Source organism: Dryobates pubescens, chromosome Z, assembly GCF_014839835.1.
Source record: "Dryobates pubescens isolate bDryPub1 chromosome Z, bDryPub1.pri, whole genome shotgun sequence".
NCBI classification, from domain to species: Eukaryota; Metazoa; Chordata; class Aves; order Piciformes; family Picidae; genus Dryobates; species Dryobates pubescens.
In genome coordinates, this window is record NC_071657.1 from 16656282 (window position 1) to 16672715 (window position 16434).

The following is a 16434-nucleotide window of genomic DNA, read 5'->3' on the forward strand; positions in this document are numbered from 1 at the left end:
CTTAAGACTTTTTTTTTCTATGTGGGCTGATGTAGGTGTCTGCTTGTATCCAACCCATTTATAGTGCTATGTCCTCATGCAAGTAATCATGAAAGCACATCAAATAATAACAGCAGGGGAATTACCATTCTGCCAAAATGTTCCCATCAAGCAGCAAGAGTATAGTCATCATTATAATCATTTTGAGGTGTTGAATGTAGTTAAACTAGCGAGCTCAGCTCTTCTGAAAGCTCTGAAGTTTTTCTCCTAGAAGAGATTCTGACTATAAACAAGGATCAATACACTGAACCGGGGCTGGGGGGAAATCCATTTGTGTCACTACATACATGTATACATAAACATATGTGTATCTGTGTTTGTATGTTCAGCTTCACAATCATAAATATATATTTTTTCAAAGCTTAACTATTTCAACATTTTTTATTTTTTTTTATAATTTCACAGAATCACCAAGGTTTTCGCTATTGTTCAAGTTGAAAATTTGGAACATAACAAAAAGGGACATCTTGTTAAGCCTTTCTCCTTAATTTTTATTGCTCCTCTTAATGCATTTCTATGTAAAAATGTTTAATTTAGCACAGGATGTTAAGCATTCCTGGTGATATTTATAGTTAACTGAATTAGTGTAGCAAATCATCTTCCTGTTTTATGCCTTGTTGCAACCATTTGTAAAATGGCATCGTATGATCCTACTTCATAGAAATGCAGTGGGACTGAAGAGACTATTTTTAAGCCCTTCAAAGAAAGGAAATTACCCAAATGTGCCAAGTGTTACGTGAGTGCTGTTAGTGCATTTTGTCTTTGACCTCTGATTCCTAATGTGACTTGCACAGACAGCTGCACTTCTCAATCTCTTCCTGAAAACTCAATTATTTTCTTAAATTCTGTTTTGAGAAAACTTCATCTGTTACTCTCATTTCCCAGTAAACTTTCTTTTTCTTTTACTTTGCCCCATCTCCAGTTGTCTGCCCCTGTGAGGTGTTTTTTTAAAACTATTTACTCTTTCTTCCAAAGAGCTTTCTTCAAAGCTCTGCTCGTACTTCAGGAAATATTTTGCATGTAAAGTTATTCCATGTCTTCAGCTCTTCTGTTGACCCTCTGACAACAGTGTTGCAGGCTTACCTTTACTTATTTTCTTCAAGTCTTCCACACTTCTCACTCCACACAGATGGGGAGTATGTGTTTGGGAAAGGGAAATATGTCAACTACACTTTAAAAATACCTAGGGTAAATAGTATTTATGCTAAGGCACTGTGAAAATGCAGATTTCAGATATATTAAGATTCAGTATTATCTCTTTTCTGTCCTAAACAGTTTAGTATTTGAATATTAGTGAGCCTGCAGATATAGGGACACTTTCCTCTGCATTTTTCATGCACAGTTTCTGACATGTCCTCCAAGTTTGGTGTGGTCTGTTTAGTTCTTGAAACGCATAGAAAGATGAGTCTGTAATTGTCTTCCCCATAGTGTGTGTGTCATATCTGTTCCCAACTCTTAGAAGGTGTTTTGGAAAGCCATATATTTCACAGAATATACCACAGAGTGCTTACTGTGAAGAATTATGATAAGCCATTAAGCAGCCATTGCAGAAATAGATGAATGGAGAGAAATGTAAATGAACATTGAAAGTGTACGCAAGTGTCTCATCCTTAATTTTTATTTTATCAATAGTACTGACAATTCATAAAAGGTTTAATTACAAATATCTATTATAATTCCACTACTCCAGTGGAACTGAGCTTCTTCAGAGAACATAAATCCTTGATTTGCTGAACTCACAAAAGTATGTAACTTGGTGGTTCCCAGGGTGTTGACCATAGTTCTGAAATCACAATGAAAACACAAATAGAAAAGCTGCTGTGAAGCAAAGTATTTTATCCTGCATCCAGGTACTTTTTATATTGCGTTTATAGCCTGCCGTCATATATATCTGAAAGAGGAGAACAAGAAAAACAAGAACAAGCACTTTGATTTTGCAGTTTTGAAAATCCTTACTCAGCTGACTGACCACTCATCTCTGTGGTCCACTAGGTGACCAAGAAATCTGACTTACAACAGGATTTTCAAGATTGTATTCTTTTGTTGTCATAAGAGGCACTCTTTTCAGTTTCAATTTTGTTCATTGGCCACAGGGAGGGTTTACATCAGTAACCTTCAAGCATCTGAGATTATCCACCCAAGCAGGACCCTAACTGCCCTTAAATAGTGCTTTATTTGGGAAAGAGAAAATATGTAGGCACATTCAGACTGGTTCAGAGCTGCATGGTGCCGATTAGCACTTTGGAGGTGGCCAACCCTCTCTAGTCACATTACAGGTAGCCCAGACTGAGTGAGGTTCCTGGCTTTGGTGTGTTAGACAGGTGCTTAAGGTTCATTTATGTGAATCACCTCTTTGTGTCTGCTCCTGTCTTCCCTGAAAGCATTAGAAATCCTTTTGTTCATTTGAATAGAAATAAAAGGCTCCCTTTCCTCTATACAGCCTATAAGAGAGCTTAAGATGTATCTTAAATTTCATGACCTATTTTTTCTGCTGTTCAAATTAGCTTTTTTTAAACCTCAACATTTTCAGCTATTGCTACAGAAATGCCAGTATTGCTTTTCTGAAAATTCATTAGCAACATTTTGAAACAGTCTGTTTACAAAAGCTTTCCTCTTACCCATTAAAACAGAATACTTGAAAGTCGAGGTTTGCAGATCCCATTAAATGTTAAAAAATGTTTGGAAGAGCAGTCTGCCTGTCTTCTACTGTTCAGCTAAGTGTGCATTCCCCAGATCTTTAGATTTGTGATAAAGAAGGAAAAAAAAAAAAAAAAAAGATTATCCTAATTTGAAATAGGTCAGTCTAAAGGTGAACTCCTAAGACTACTTATTTTAACTCTCTGGTGTTCCCAACAACGTTCAGGGAGGTTGAGCATATAATACAGAAAGAAAGGAAGTACAGGGAAGATTAAGTGAACAAACTGTACTGTCATGACCCCTATCTATCTATCTATCTATCTATCTATCTATCTATCTATCTATCTATCTATCTATCAAATGTTTCCTGGGCAAAATTAAGACTGCTGTTAGATGTACGTGTACAGATTGACTGCAGATATATACAACAGTGTAATTTCTGCCCACTCTGACTTTTCTGCTGCTTGATTAAAAGACTAGACATTTCCCCTTGAGATTCTCTCCTCTGCCTAATACGCTGTAATTGCAATAGAGTGCTTGGTACAGCAGCAACGAGTTCTATTCTGTAATAAATTTAGGTCACTGCAGAGTTCATCATGTTGTCCATGGCAACAGAAGATAAAGCACTGGTTAGTTCATCTCTAGCTTTTAGCTGCAGTGTCAGTGATTCTCCTGTCTAATGATATTAATAGAGCTAAATGTAGGCAAATTGTCCAAGTCCCAAGGTCTTTTCCTACATATCGATCTTGTAATATTTCAGCAAGAGTAAACATAATGTAGCAGCAATACAACAAATGTAAATCAGAGAATGCTTAACCAAAAAAGATAATCACGTTTTACCTTGGAGCATTCCTTTCCTGTTACCATATAATCCCTCAGATCAACATTGATGCATTAGAAGTAACAGTAGGATTGAACTACTCTAGCTTGCATAAAACTGTACACAACTTTTTCTTCATTCAGTTATGCATTTTAATCTTTTGTTGGTGTTGGTGGTAATGCTTGTTGATTACCGTATCTCTCAGGAGAGTATTGAGAGAAAAGTTAAAAATGTCAAAACATAAAGCAGGGGGGACATGAAAGAAAGCCTGGTGGAGGAGTATGGTTTGAATTTAACATTAAGGTATATTATACCTTATAACTGGGAGCAGTGTAGTGCTGAGGTCTGCAAAAGTTTGAGACACCATTTTTAATTTTTTTTCCCCCTTTGAAGATCTTAGCTGTAAGAATCTTGACTATTTTTGAACAATTTAGTAAAACTTGTATGAAATGTCTTAGAAATCTCCTGTAGCTGTGAATGTTGAGAACACTCACAAAAAAAGACAATCTTACAAGTGCATGGACAACAGAAAGATGTGAGCAAATTCTCTACCAAAATAATGGTATCAAGTTGCATCTGTCATAGCTCTTTGATTTCTGGCAAAACCACAAAGTTTTTTGTCACAATATTAAGTCTGTGTGGTTAGGATGGATGTTTTGAAAGACAGTCCAGGGCAGCTAAAAGTTTATCACCTGTAACCTGTAAGTTCTTGAGAATTCATGACAGTGTATGGAATTTCCTTATAAAACCTTTCCCCTTTCCCTAAATTGATTTCTGTTAGAGTATCTTACTTGACATCTCAAAAATTAAGTCCAAATTGTTGCTTGTGTGGTATTACAAGACAGATGACCCACTTGACTAAAATATATGGATCTTAATATCTACTACATATAAGCTATCTTTAGTGAAGTCAGTGAAAGTGCAAGACTTTATACCAACTAATGAGCTGATTCACACTTTATGTATTTCTAGCCTATGGAGAATGCTGACGTTTTTAAGACACTAGAAAAGCCTACTGGGTAGTCCAAGATAGTATTTATTTTGAGATTATGTGTGTGTACAAACATACTTTTGAAAGAGAAATAATGAAAGAAATCACAGTTCTGCTTATATCTTATCAAAATTACTTGTACAATGCAGAAAAAAGAGACAAAGAAAAATGTCAGACCTTTCAAAAATCTACATCTTTAGACCCTGTCACCAAATACAACTATGACCAGAACCTTCATCCATATGATTCAAGTAATTCCTATTTAAAGTAATATTGAAATGATTACAGCTCCTGAGTTTGATTCCAGTTCTGTGGTGTGTCGATAGCTTTGAGTGAAGTTGGTGAAAGGCACTAAGATCTTGCTGAGATAGTCTCAGATCACAGGCTGTCCATGTCATATCATTTTTATTTTCCACTCCAAAGAACATAGAGTCTGCTTTAATATAACTTTTCTATCCATACCTTATATTTTTCCCTTATCTTTCTACAACATTTATGATAAGATCTTTCTTTCAGGATTGATTTCCCTTGCACTCCAGCTGTGCTTACAGTTCTGTACTCAGATTCCCTTTTTCCAGATGTCTCTGCTGTCAATTTACTCCTGTTTTCACTCTGTTTTTTCCCAAGCAAGCATATTGTTACAGACCTTAAGATTTGTCTTTAGATAATCCTGTCCCCAGCAGTCATGACCACTTCGGTTTTGTTTCTATTCTGAGATTAAAACCAAAACAGAATTTTCTTGTTTCAGCTGTGGTTTTATTACTAAATGTCCACGATTTTCTTGAGTGCCTTTGATCTGCTGGGATTTGTTTCTCACATCAGGCAAGCATCTCTAATGTCAGATGACAAAGCCCTGTTGATCACCTGCAGGTTTCTAACTCAATGTCAGATTGAATTTTTAAGATACTTGCAAGACCATCAGCAATAGAGTCTCTATTTCAAGCTCTTAAAATGACAGTTTCAGGATTGTCATTGAGTTCAGATTTTTAGAAATATAAACTTTAGAGAAAACTTTACTTGCTGATACAAGGCAGTCAACAACACATAAATTGTAGACACACTTGTATGTAAGGAAGACTTCATATGGTCTTACTTCTTTAATATAGAAGATTAATGATAGACTTTGGAATGTAATATCCCAGTGCCTTATACACTATAATGATAGAGTGGAAAGAAATTGTCATTGGACAAAGAGTACTGAAAGAGGAGTTAAGTTTGCGACATTATCCCTATTAAAAAAAAAAAAAAAAAAAAAAAAGTAATTATTTTTTTGATGCATGTTTCATTGCTGATGGAAGTTATGATTTTGTGAAACAAGGAAGGAAAACTTCACTTCAGAGAGTTGGCCAGTATTTCATCTGGTGTTTTAGAAGTTTTACACAGTTAAACTTCTTTTGCTGGTTTAAATTTTAAAAGGGAATCAATTCTTTTAGAACTATGAACAAAAACTGACTTACCATGTTCTCTGGTGTCACAGTGGAAAGTTTCCTAAGTCTTTTGGTCTTACATATCTGAAATATTTCTGGAAGCCTCAAAGGAAATTACTACCTGGCGACAGCCTGTTGTTTTTCTGTTTGGAAACCTTGAAGGTGGCTAGAATCCAGCTTTCCAAATCAGCTATCTTAAGTATGACAGGGTTACAAAAAGGTTCTCACCAAACTGTGGGAAATGGAGAAAAAAATTAAACACTTAATGACCAAATGCTTCTTCAGGGATTTTGAGATTTTGATGCATGCTGGGATTAATTTGAATAACTGAGTTGAAGGGTAGTAGGGTTTTACTAAATCTATATTCTTTCCAGTTTCTTTTTCCCAACATATTGTGACCACTATGAGAGTGTTCTTCCATATTCGCTGGATGTAAGTACCTGAGTTACCAAGCATTTATTTTGTACTTACTGTAAAATTAACTTTAGAGAATACTGGTTCTGAATGGATAGTACATTCTATTAACATGTCATAAAACATATTATGATTTTCAAATATAAATTGCATAAGAAACTGAAATACAAAAGCACATTTGTTTTCCTCTATCTTGTTCTGACCATATGCATTGCATTCTCTCACTTTGTCATATCACATCCTAAATGAAAAATACTGGGAGCTGTACTGTAAAAAATAGTTTGATCATCACTGGGAGCTGGTAGACAGTTCATGGTTTAACCTACTTTTCCTGATCTTGGGAAATAGTGGGTTCTATATCTGGTAAGTAAGTTTATCTCTTCTAGCATTTCTCACAGAGTTTTCACCAACATATGCTTTTGCTTTGCTCAGTATTTCATCACTGTTGACCACTTTACCCCTCTGAGCAGCCAACATATGTTCAGGATTAAAATCTGTGGCTTAGTATTGAATTTACAAGAAAGAGAACAAGTGGATCAGAAGTTTTATCTGTTAGGCAAAAAATACAGAGACTGTTAGCAACAGAAGTGGAATTCTGTCTCACATCTCTTGTAGGAACAGAAAATGGTTTTGTTGGCTATACACTGGAAGCTGATAGACTTGATCTCTGAGATCAGTCTGCAAAAGCTTCTGCTTACCTACAAAACCTGGATTCAAACTTCATTACCAAATAATTGCCTGTAATTTTTGTGGCAAATGTAGACAAATCACGATTGATGCATCTCTCCATACCTCTTTCTCTCCCCACTTCCCTACATAATTACCAACCAGGCTAAACATTCCCCACAGGCAGGTAAGAGAATCTACTATCAATATTTTGATGATCCATTAATGCAGGTGCTACGTGATTGAGTTTCCTGGTTATTCACTTGGAATGTAACACTGTGACCTTGAAATACGAGCATTAAAGACAGGACACCTTATCTTGCTGCATGTCACTGTCACCAAATAAAGCTTCTATTACAGAGGTTTTGAAATGAGCTGGTGGTGAAAAAAGAAACTCTACTGTTAAACCTACCTTAACACACAGTCAGTGTTATTTATTTACGATGTTACATGAATCATCTGCACTTTCTGTGATAAGCCCAGGGCTGTGTGTCTTTCATTTTAGCTGACATTTTGCTGCCATTTGCCAGGCTAAGTAACTACTGTGCAATCACTCTAAGATGATGCATGGTCATTATTTTGCACAAAATATATATTTAACTCATCTGAAGAATAAAATCTGGCAAAATAAATTTTTGTTCATATGTAAGAAATGAAGTAATTCTGTACCAAATACTCTTTTTGTGATAGCTGAAAGGATTTCTGAAAGCAATTTGACAAACTATTTCATTCTGCGCACAAAGTTTAAAAAAAAAAAAAAAGCAAAAAAAAAAACCAGAAAGGATTTCTCAGGGTACTGAAAGGCTTTTATTTGGAACTATGTATTCTTAGCTTTGCCTGATAAGCTATTTGAAAGATGTTCCTTTGTAAAGACAAAGAGCTGTCAATTATGTGTGAAAAAGAACCTAATAATGTTACATTTTTTTCTCTACCTTGTATTTGTGGTTTGTTTTTGCTGGTTTGTTTGTTGTTGTTGTTTTTTTTTCCCAGAGGTTTGATTCTGTATCACAAAGTCAATTCTTGATAAACTTAGTATATTTCGTGATTCTTTAGCTTGCTTGATCATGCCCTAAAATGATAGAATTGTTGTGCATAGGGTAATTGAGCATTTTTGTCTCCCTAATTGAAAGAAGCAGCAAACTTCACATGATTCAAGGATAAGAAGTTTTGTCTGAAGTTTTTTAGCTACTGAGAAAATTTGCTGACAAGTTTGCCTGAATGCTTGTACTCCTATCTGAGCCAATAAATAAATAAAAATAATAATGCAAGCCATATAAACATGTACTTTAATTGTCCACTACTGGCAAGCTACTGCTAGTTAGAAATTTAGAGACTGATGTTTAATAATTTATTTGTTAAATACCCAATATGTTATGCTGAATTTGGTGGGGATGTGGGGAATGCAAATAATTCTAGTCTAAGAAAATGTGATCATGGCATTCATCATCACTTTGTGACATTTACTGTTCTTTTATTAAGCTGCCTGGCATTTCATGAAACCATGCCCAGAATAATTGTACTTTCATAACCTGTTGATTTCTTCTATTAAATTATTTTGATAGTGTTTTCTGTGCAGGAATATCAACATTTTAAGCAAACTGTAATGACTTAAACTTTGAAACTTATATTGATGTAAACAGTATCTACAGAATCACAGAATGGTAGGGTCTGGAAGGGACTTCCAGCTACCACCTAGTCCAACCCCCCTGACAAAACAGGTTAATCTAGGTCAGGCCACACAGAATCATGTCCAGGCAGGTTTTAAAAGTGGCCAGTAAAGACTTCACAACAAGTTTTTCCTCATGTTGAGGGAGAACTTCGCATATTCCTGTTTATGTCTGTTGGCCCTTGTCACTAGGCACCATGAAAAAAGTAACAGCCCCATCTGCTTGACACCCATCCTAAGGTATTTGTAAACACTCTTCAGATACCCTCTCAGCCTTCTCTTCTCCAGGTTGAAGAACCCCAGGTCTCTCAGGCTCATATGAGGCATCTCTTGTAAGACAGATATTTTATGCCTCTGTTGAAGTCTGTCCAGTAGCAGTTTCATGTCCCTCTTGAACTGAGGAGTCCAGAACTAGATACAGTACTCCAGATGAGGCCTCAGCAGGGAAGAATAGGAGAACTTCTCTTGACTTGCTTGTCACACTCTTCTTAATGCACTGCAGGATGCCATTGACCCTCTTAGCCACAAGGGCACATTGCTCTCTTACAGTCAACTTACTGTCCACCATGAGTCCCAGGTCCCTCTCTGTGGAGCTGCTTTGCAGCAGGCCAGCCTCTAACATTTACTTGTTCTTGCCCATGTGAAGGACTTTACATTTGTTCTTGCTGAATATTATTAGGCTCCTCTCCTTTAAACTTGCTGGCCTGTCCGGGTATCACTAAATGGCAGGACAGCCTTCTGGTGCGCCAGCCACTCCTCCCAGTTTTGTATCATCAGCAAACTTGCTGAGGGTACACTCTGTCCCTTCATCCAGATCACTGATGAAGATGTTGAACAAAACTTGACCTGGGAACACCACTAGCTACAGGTCTCCAATTGGATTCTGCACCTCTGATCACAACTCTCTGAACTCCATTGTTGAGCCAGTTCACAATCCATCTCACTGTCCACTCATCTAACTCACACTTCCTAAGCTTACCTATGAGGATGTTCTGGAAGACAGCGTCAAAAGACTTGCTGAAGTCAAGGCACACAATATCCACTGCTCTTCCTTCATCTATCCAGCTAGTCACCCAATTATAGAAGGCTATCAGATTAGACAAATATAATTTCCCCTTGGTAAATCCATGATGACTACTCCAGATATGCTTTTTTTATTTATTTTTTTTTTTTTTTACCATGAGCCTGGAGATGACTTCCATGATGAGTTGCTCAATAATCACTCTGGGGATGAAGGTGTGGCTGACTGATCTGTAGATTCCTGTGTCCTTCTTGTCTTTTTGTGGAGACTGGAGTGACAAGATATTTCCTCCAGTCCTTAGGTACCTCATCTATTCTCCATGGTCTTTTGAAAATGATGGAGAGTGGCACAGCAACAACAGCCAGCTCCCTCAGCATTCACGGGTGCATTCCATTCAGGGCCTATGGGTGGCATTTATGAGTGTTCAGTTTGTACAAGTGATCCGTCCCAGAGGAGGGGAAAGATCAGAGTGTACAAGAATGGCCTATATACATAGAATACATAGAATGCATACATAGAATAAACCAGGTTGGAAGAGACCTTCAAGATCATCATGTCCAACCCATCAACCAATCCAGCACCACCCAAACAACTAACCCACGGCACCAAGCACCCCATCAAGTCTCCTCCTGAACACCTCCAGTGACGGCGACCCCACCACCTCCCCAGGCAGCCCATTCCAATGGGCAATCACTCTTTCTGTATAGAACTTTTTCCTAACATCTAGCCTGAACCTCCCTTGGCACAGCCTGAGACTGTGTCGTCTTGTCCTGGTATTGGCCGCCTGGGAGAAGAGACTAACATCCGTCTGTCTACAACCTCCCTTCAGGTAGTTGTAGAGAGTAATAAGGTCACCCTTGAGTCTCTTCTTCAGGGTATCCCTCAAAGGGAAAAAGATTGTAGGAAGGGAATTGGCAGGACTCAATGATAGGGCTTTAAACTAGATTTGAAGGGGGAAGGGGCTGGAACCAGTCTCCCGAGACAGGAGTCTGAGGGTGGTAAGCTGGAGTCAGGGGTGAAACCAGCAGCCCAACTGAAGTGCATGTACACTAATGCACGAAGTGTGGGCAACAAACAAGAGGAGCTGGAAGCCTTGTTGCAGTAGGAAAGTTATGATGTAGTTCCATCACAGAGACGTGGTGGGATGACTCACATGACTGGAGCTCTGCAATTAATGGCTACAGGCTCTTCAGGAGAGACAGGCAAGGAAGAAGGGGTGAAGGGGCGGCCCTGTACATCAGGGAGGAACTAGATGCCATTGAGATGGAGATCAGGGATGATTGGATTGAGTGCTTGTGGATGAGAATTAGAGGGAAGACCAGCAGGGCAGACATCCTGGTTGGAGTCTGTTATAGACCACCCAACCAGGAGGAAGATATTGATGAAGCATTCTATAGGCAGCTTAAGGCTGTCTCAAGATCTCCTGACCTTGTTCTCATGGGTGACTTCAACCTGCCTGACATCTGCTGGGATCTCAGCACAGCAGAGAGGAGACAGTCTAGGAGGTGCTTAGAGTGCATGGAGGACAGCTTCTTCTCCCAGGTGCTGAGTGAGCCTACCAGGGGTAAGGCTATGCTTGACCTCCTCTTTACCAACAGGGAAGGGCTGGTGGGTGATGTGGTGGTCAGAGGGTGTTTAGGGGCCAGTGACCACAAGATAATTGAATTTTCAGTATTCAGTCCAACTAAGAGGGGCAGCAAGAAGACCTCCACTCTGGACTTCTGGAGGGTGGACTTCAGGTTACTCAAGGAACTAAATCAGAAGGTTCCTTGGGAAACAGCCCTTAAAAATAAAGGGGTCCAGGAGAGCTGGACCTACTTCAAGGAAGAACTCCTGAAGGTGCAGGAACAGGCTGTGCCAATGTGCTGGAAGATGAGCCACTGGGGCGAGATGGCCAGCCTAGATGGGTAATGAACTTCCAAAAGAACTAAGGGAAAAAAAAGAGGGTGTATCATCTTTGGAAGAAAGGTGAGGCAACCCATGGAATGTTTAAGGATGTTGATAAGTCTTGTAGGAAGAAAATTAGGGAGGCAAAAGCACATTTGGATCTTAGACTGGCCTCTGCTGTGAAGGACAACAAAAAGTCCTTCTATAAATATATAAATAGCAAGAGGAAGGGCAAGGACAACCTCCACTCCTTGGTGAACATGCAGGGGAACACTGTAACAAAGGATGAGGAAAAGGCAGAGGTACTTAACACCTTCTTTGCCTCAATTTTTACTAGCAGGACGGAATGTCTTCCAGACAGCTGGCCTGCAGAGCTGGCAGAAGGAGCCAGGGAGCTGCAGTTTCCCTCTGTTCCAGGATGGGGTAATTAGAGATCTACTCAGATGCTTAGATCCCCATAAGTCCATGGGACAAGATAGGATCCATCCTAGGGTGCTGAGAGAGCTGGCAGATGAGCTGGCCAAGCCACTCTCCATCATTTTTCAACAGTCCTGGCTCACTGGAGAGGTCCCAGAAGACTGGAAGCTGGCCAGCGTGGTGCCCATCCACACAAGGGCCAGTTGGATGAGCCAGGGAATTATAGGCCTGTCAGCCTGACCTCAGTGCCAGGGAAAATTATGGAACAGGTCATCTTGAGTGCAATCACACAGCACTTCCAGGATGGCCAAGGGATCAGGCCCAGCCAGCATGGATTTAGGAAGGTCAGGTCCTGCCTGACCAACCTGATCTCCTTCTATGATCAGGTGACCCACCTGGTGGATGTGGGCAGGACTGTGGATGTAGTCTACCTGGACTCCAGCAAGGCCTTTGACACCGTCCCCACAGCAAACTCCTGGCTAAGCTGTCAGCCCATGACTTGGATGGGAGCACACTGCAATGGGTTAGGAACTGGCTGGAGGGCCTAGCCCAGAGAGTGGTGGTGAATGGTGCCACATCCAGCTGGAGACCAGTCACTAGTGGTGTGCCCGAGGGATCAGTGCTGGGCCCCATGCTCTTTAACATCTTTATTGATGATCTGGATGAGGACATTGAGTCCATCATCAGTAAATTTGCTGACGACACCAAGCTGGGGGCAGGAGTTGATCTGCTGGAGAGTTGAGAGGCTCTGCAGAGGGACCTCGACAGGCTGGGCAGATGGGCAGAGTCCAATGGCATGAGATTTAACACATCCAAGTGCCGGGTTCTGCACATTGGCCACAACAACCCCATGCAGAGCTACAGGCTGGGGTCAGAGTGGCTGAAGAGCGGCCAGGCAGAGAGTGACCTGGAGGTGCTGGTTGACGGCAGGCTGAACATGAGCCTGCAGTGTGCCCAGGAAGCTAAGAGGGCCAATGGCATCCTGGCCCGCATCAGGAACAGTATGGCCAGCAGGAACAGGGAGATCATTCTGCCCCTGTACACTGCACTGGTTAGGCCGCACCTTGAGTCCTGTGTCCAGTTCTGCTCCCCTCAGTTTAGGAAGGATGTTGACTTGCTGGAGCTTGTCCAGAGAAGGGCGACAAAGTTGGTGAGGGGTTTGGAACACAAGCCCTACGAGGAGAGGCTGAGGGAGCCTGGAGAAGAGGAGACTCAGGGGTGACCTTATTGCTCTCTACAACTACCTTAAAGGAGGTTGTAGACAGTCAGAGGTTGGTCTCTTCTCCCAGGCAACCAGCACCTGAACAAGAGAACACAGTCTCAGGCTGTGCCAGGGGAGGTTTAGGCTGGAGGTTAGGAAGAAGTTCTACACAGAGAGAGTGATTGCCCATTGGAATGGGCTGCCCAAGGAGGTGGTGGAGTCACCATTACTGGACGTGTTCAGGAGGAGACTTGATAGGGTGCTTGGTTGCATGGTTTAGTTGATTAGGTGGTGTTGGATGATAGGTTGGGCACAATGATCTTGAGGGTCTCTTCCAACCTGGTTTATTCTATTCTATTCTATTCTATTCTATTCTATTCTATTCTATTCTATTCTATTCTATTCTATTCTATTCTATTCTATTCTCTAACCCAATCCTCATTGAACAAGGGAGAATCTACCATTCTCCAGACTTTCTCTTTTACCTCCAAGGTCTGGGATTCCCGAAGGATGGACATAACGGTAAAGACTGAAGAAAAGAGGTATTCAGTAATTCCACCTTCCTTGCATGCTCTGTCACCAGAGATCCCTCCTTACTCAGCAGTGGTCCCACATTTTTCCCTGGTCCTCCTTTTAGCATTGGTGTATTTAAAAAAGCCCTTCTTGTTGTCTTGTATTTCCTTTGCCAGATTTAATTCCAAGAAGGCCTTGGCCTTCCTTGTTGCATCCCTACATTGCCTGACAGTATTCCTATAATTCTTCCAAATGATCTTTCCCTTTTTCCACATACTATAACTTCTTTTCTTCCGTATGAGGTTTTCCAGCAGCTCCTTGCTCATCTACGCAGGTCTTCTGCCTCCTCTACCTGATTTTTTACTTGAAGGAATGCACCAACTTTAATCTTGGAGTAAGTGTTGCTTGAATATTAGTCAGCTCAGTTGGACTCTCATACCTTCTATAGCTGTAGCCCATGGGATTCCTCCAAGAAGGTCTTTGAAGAGGAGAGTTAGCCCTCCTGAAGCCTAGTGTTGCAATTCTACGTATTGCCCTGCTTCTGAACCATCATCTCATGGCCACTACAGCCAAGGCTACCCCAATCTTTACCTCCCTGATCAGACATTCTTTGTTTTCTAATATAAGATCCAGCAGCTCCTCAACTACCTGCATCAGAAAGTCATCATCAATTCGTTGCAGGAACCTTTCTGGACAGTGTATGCCTCCCTATGTGGCCTTTACAGTGAATGGTGGTTGAAGTCACTTATGAACACCCAGACATGTGATCTTGAGGCTGCTTCTAGGTGTCTGTAGAAGGCCTCACTGACTTCCTTTTCTTGGTCTGGCAGTCCATAAACACCCACAACAATATTGCCAATATTAGCTTACTCCTTAATTCTTATCTATTCCTACTGTCCCAGCCAGACTCAGACACAGTTTTTAATGGCAAGGCTATAGGCATCTTACCCAGTTGAAGCTGTTGTCGAATGGCATTAATGACAATGAACAGAGTCAGAATTGATTCAGCCTAGTAGTCTAGTTTCCAAACCCCCCAAACTTCTTGCTTCTTTCTGCAAAGATTTCTCCTCTTTCTCCCCAGTTTGTAGTCTCAGTAAATGTAAATTTGCAAAAGTGAATCTAGTAGTGTCTTAGCCTGTTGTCACATTTATTTTCACCTCCCTGCAGAATATTTTCTCTTATTTAATTCCAGTGTCAAAATTGGCTGAAGCACACACTCCCTTGCAGAAAGCCAACTTCAGTAGATTTTTCAGTGGCATTACACAGGGGAGTTTTTAGTAAGGAAGAGGCAGAGAACAGCAACGCATGATGAAGCTGCATGCACATAAAAACTGCACATTGATCTTCTGCCTCCTTGCCTGCCCTCTTTCAAGAGTTGTCATTCAGAGGATCAACACAATGTGCATAAATCAGACCAAGAACCCCAGTCCCTAGCCCTGTGTTCAAGCTGAAGGAAGGCTGTGAACATCTCAACTCTCCAGTTGAGATGTCCGGTTTGTCCATTTCCCAGCACCTCCTCATGCAGTTTTATCTGGCTTTCAGCACTTCCTGGCAGTCTGATTTTTGCTTTGGTATATTAAAACAACTTTCCTAGAGCCTTTTCTACAAAAATATGCACATCTTTCCTTTCCCGTTAGGACAAGTTTTCACATATATCTTCTGGCATTAGGATTTAGGTGAAAATCTCAAGATATTAATTCTTCAGAACTGATTATGAATGTAATCACCAGTCTGGTATAAATGCTAGTCGTTTGTTAGTCATATAAAAAAAGAAATGTGAGGCAAACAATCTTATGTTCTTGCTATCTTGTCAAAAAATAATTGGCTCATTAATCTTACTTATATTAATTTAGTTGTACTACGAAGGTCAAATGAAGTAAGACCTTTATGGGTTCCCATCAAGTTAAATAAAGGTCTGTATATATTTACTAGAGTAATTCTTTCTAACCAAAATTTCAATAACATCTTTAACAATTAATTAGGAAGAATAACCAGGAATACAGTGAGAGTAAATTAAGAGACCACACAGCCACAGAAGAAATAAACACTATTAACACACTCCTCATGTGCATGCCCAGTATCAGTTTCCTGTGAAAATAAAGCTTGTTTATGAGAATATTACCAGATTGTGTTATAAATAGAGAGCCACTTATGGTATATAAATAAAGGAAATCAAGCAAAATTGGAGACAAATTTTGGAATAAATAAAGTTTTGACTTTTTTATTGGCATTTGGCCAGTTCTCAGACACACATATACCCAATACACACACCCACGTCTGCATCCTATTGAATTGGCAGAAGATACAATACATGATTTTCTTGTGTTCCTAATCACTTTTTCATGATGTGTTTTACAGAATTGTGGTTTGGGGATTTATTGTAAAAATATGGAAAAACTGACCTAGGTAAATAATCTTAGTATTTGTTCACCCTTGCCTTGCCAATACTGATAATCTTCAACTGCATGTTAATTATTGATTGAGCACGCACTTGAGGGAATGCAGAAAATTAACATGCATTTCCAAAACTATTAGCTCTTTATCAAACTTCATATGATGTGTAGACATTCTGACCTCATAAAATAACTCATAAACTAACAAGATAAAGAATTTGTTCAAAGTTTCAACACAGTAAAGGGGAATGGGTGAGAATAATTGTTCAGAGGAGAAAGGGTAGGTACTTATGCTTATTCCATGTAAACTTGCTATTTCAAGACTATATTCACTTGCTGTCA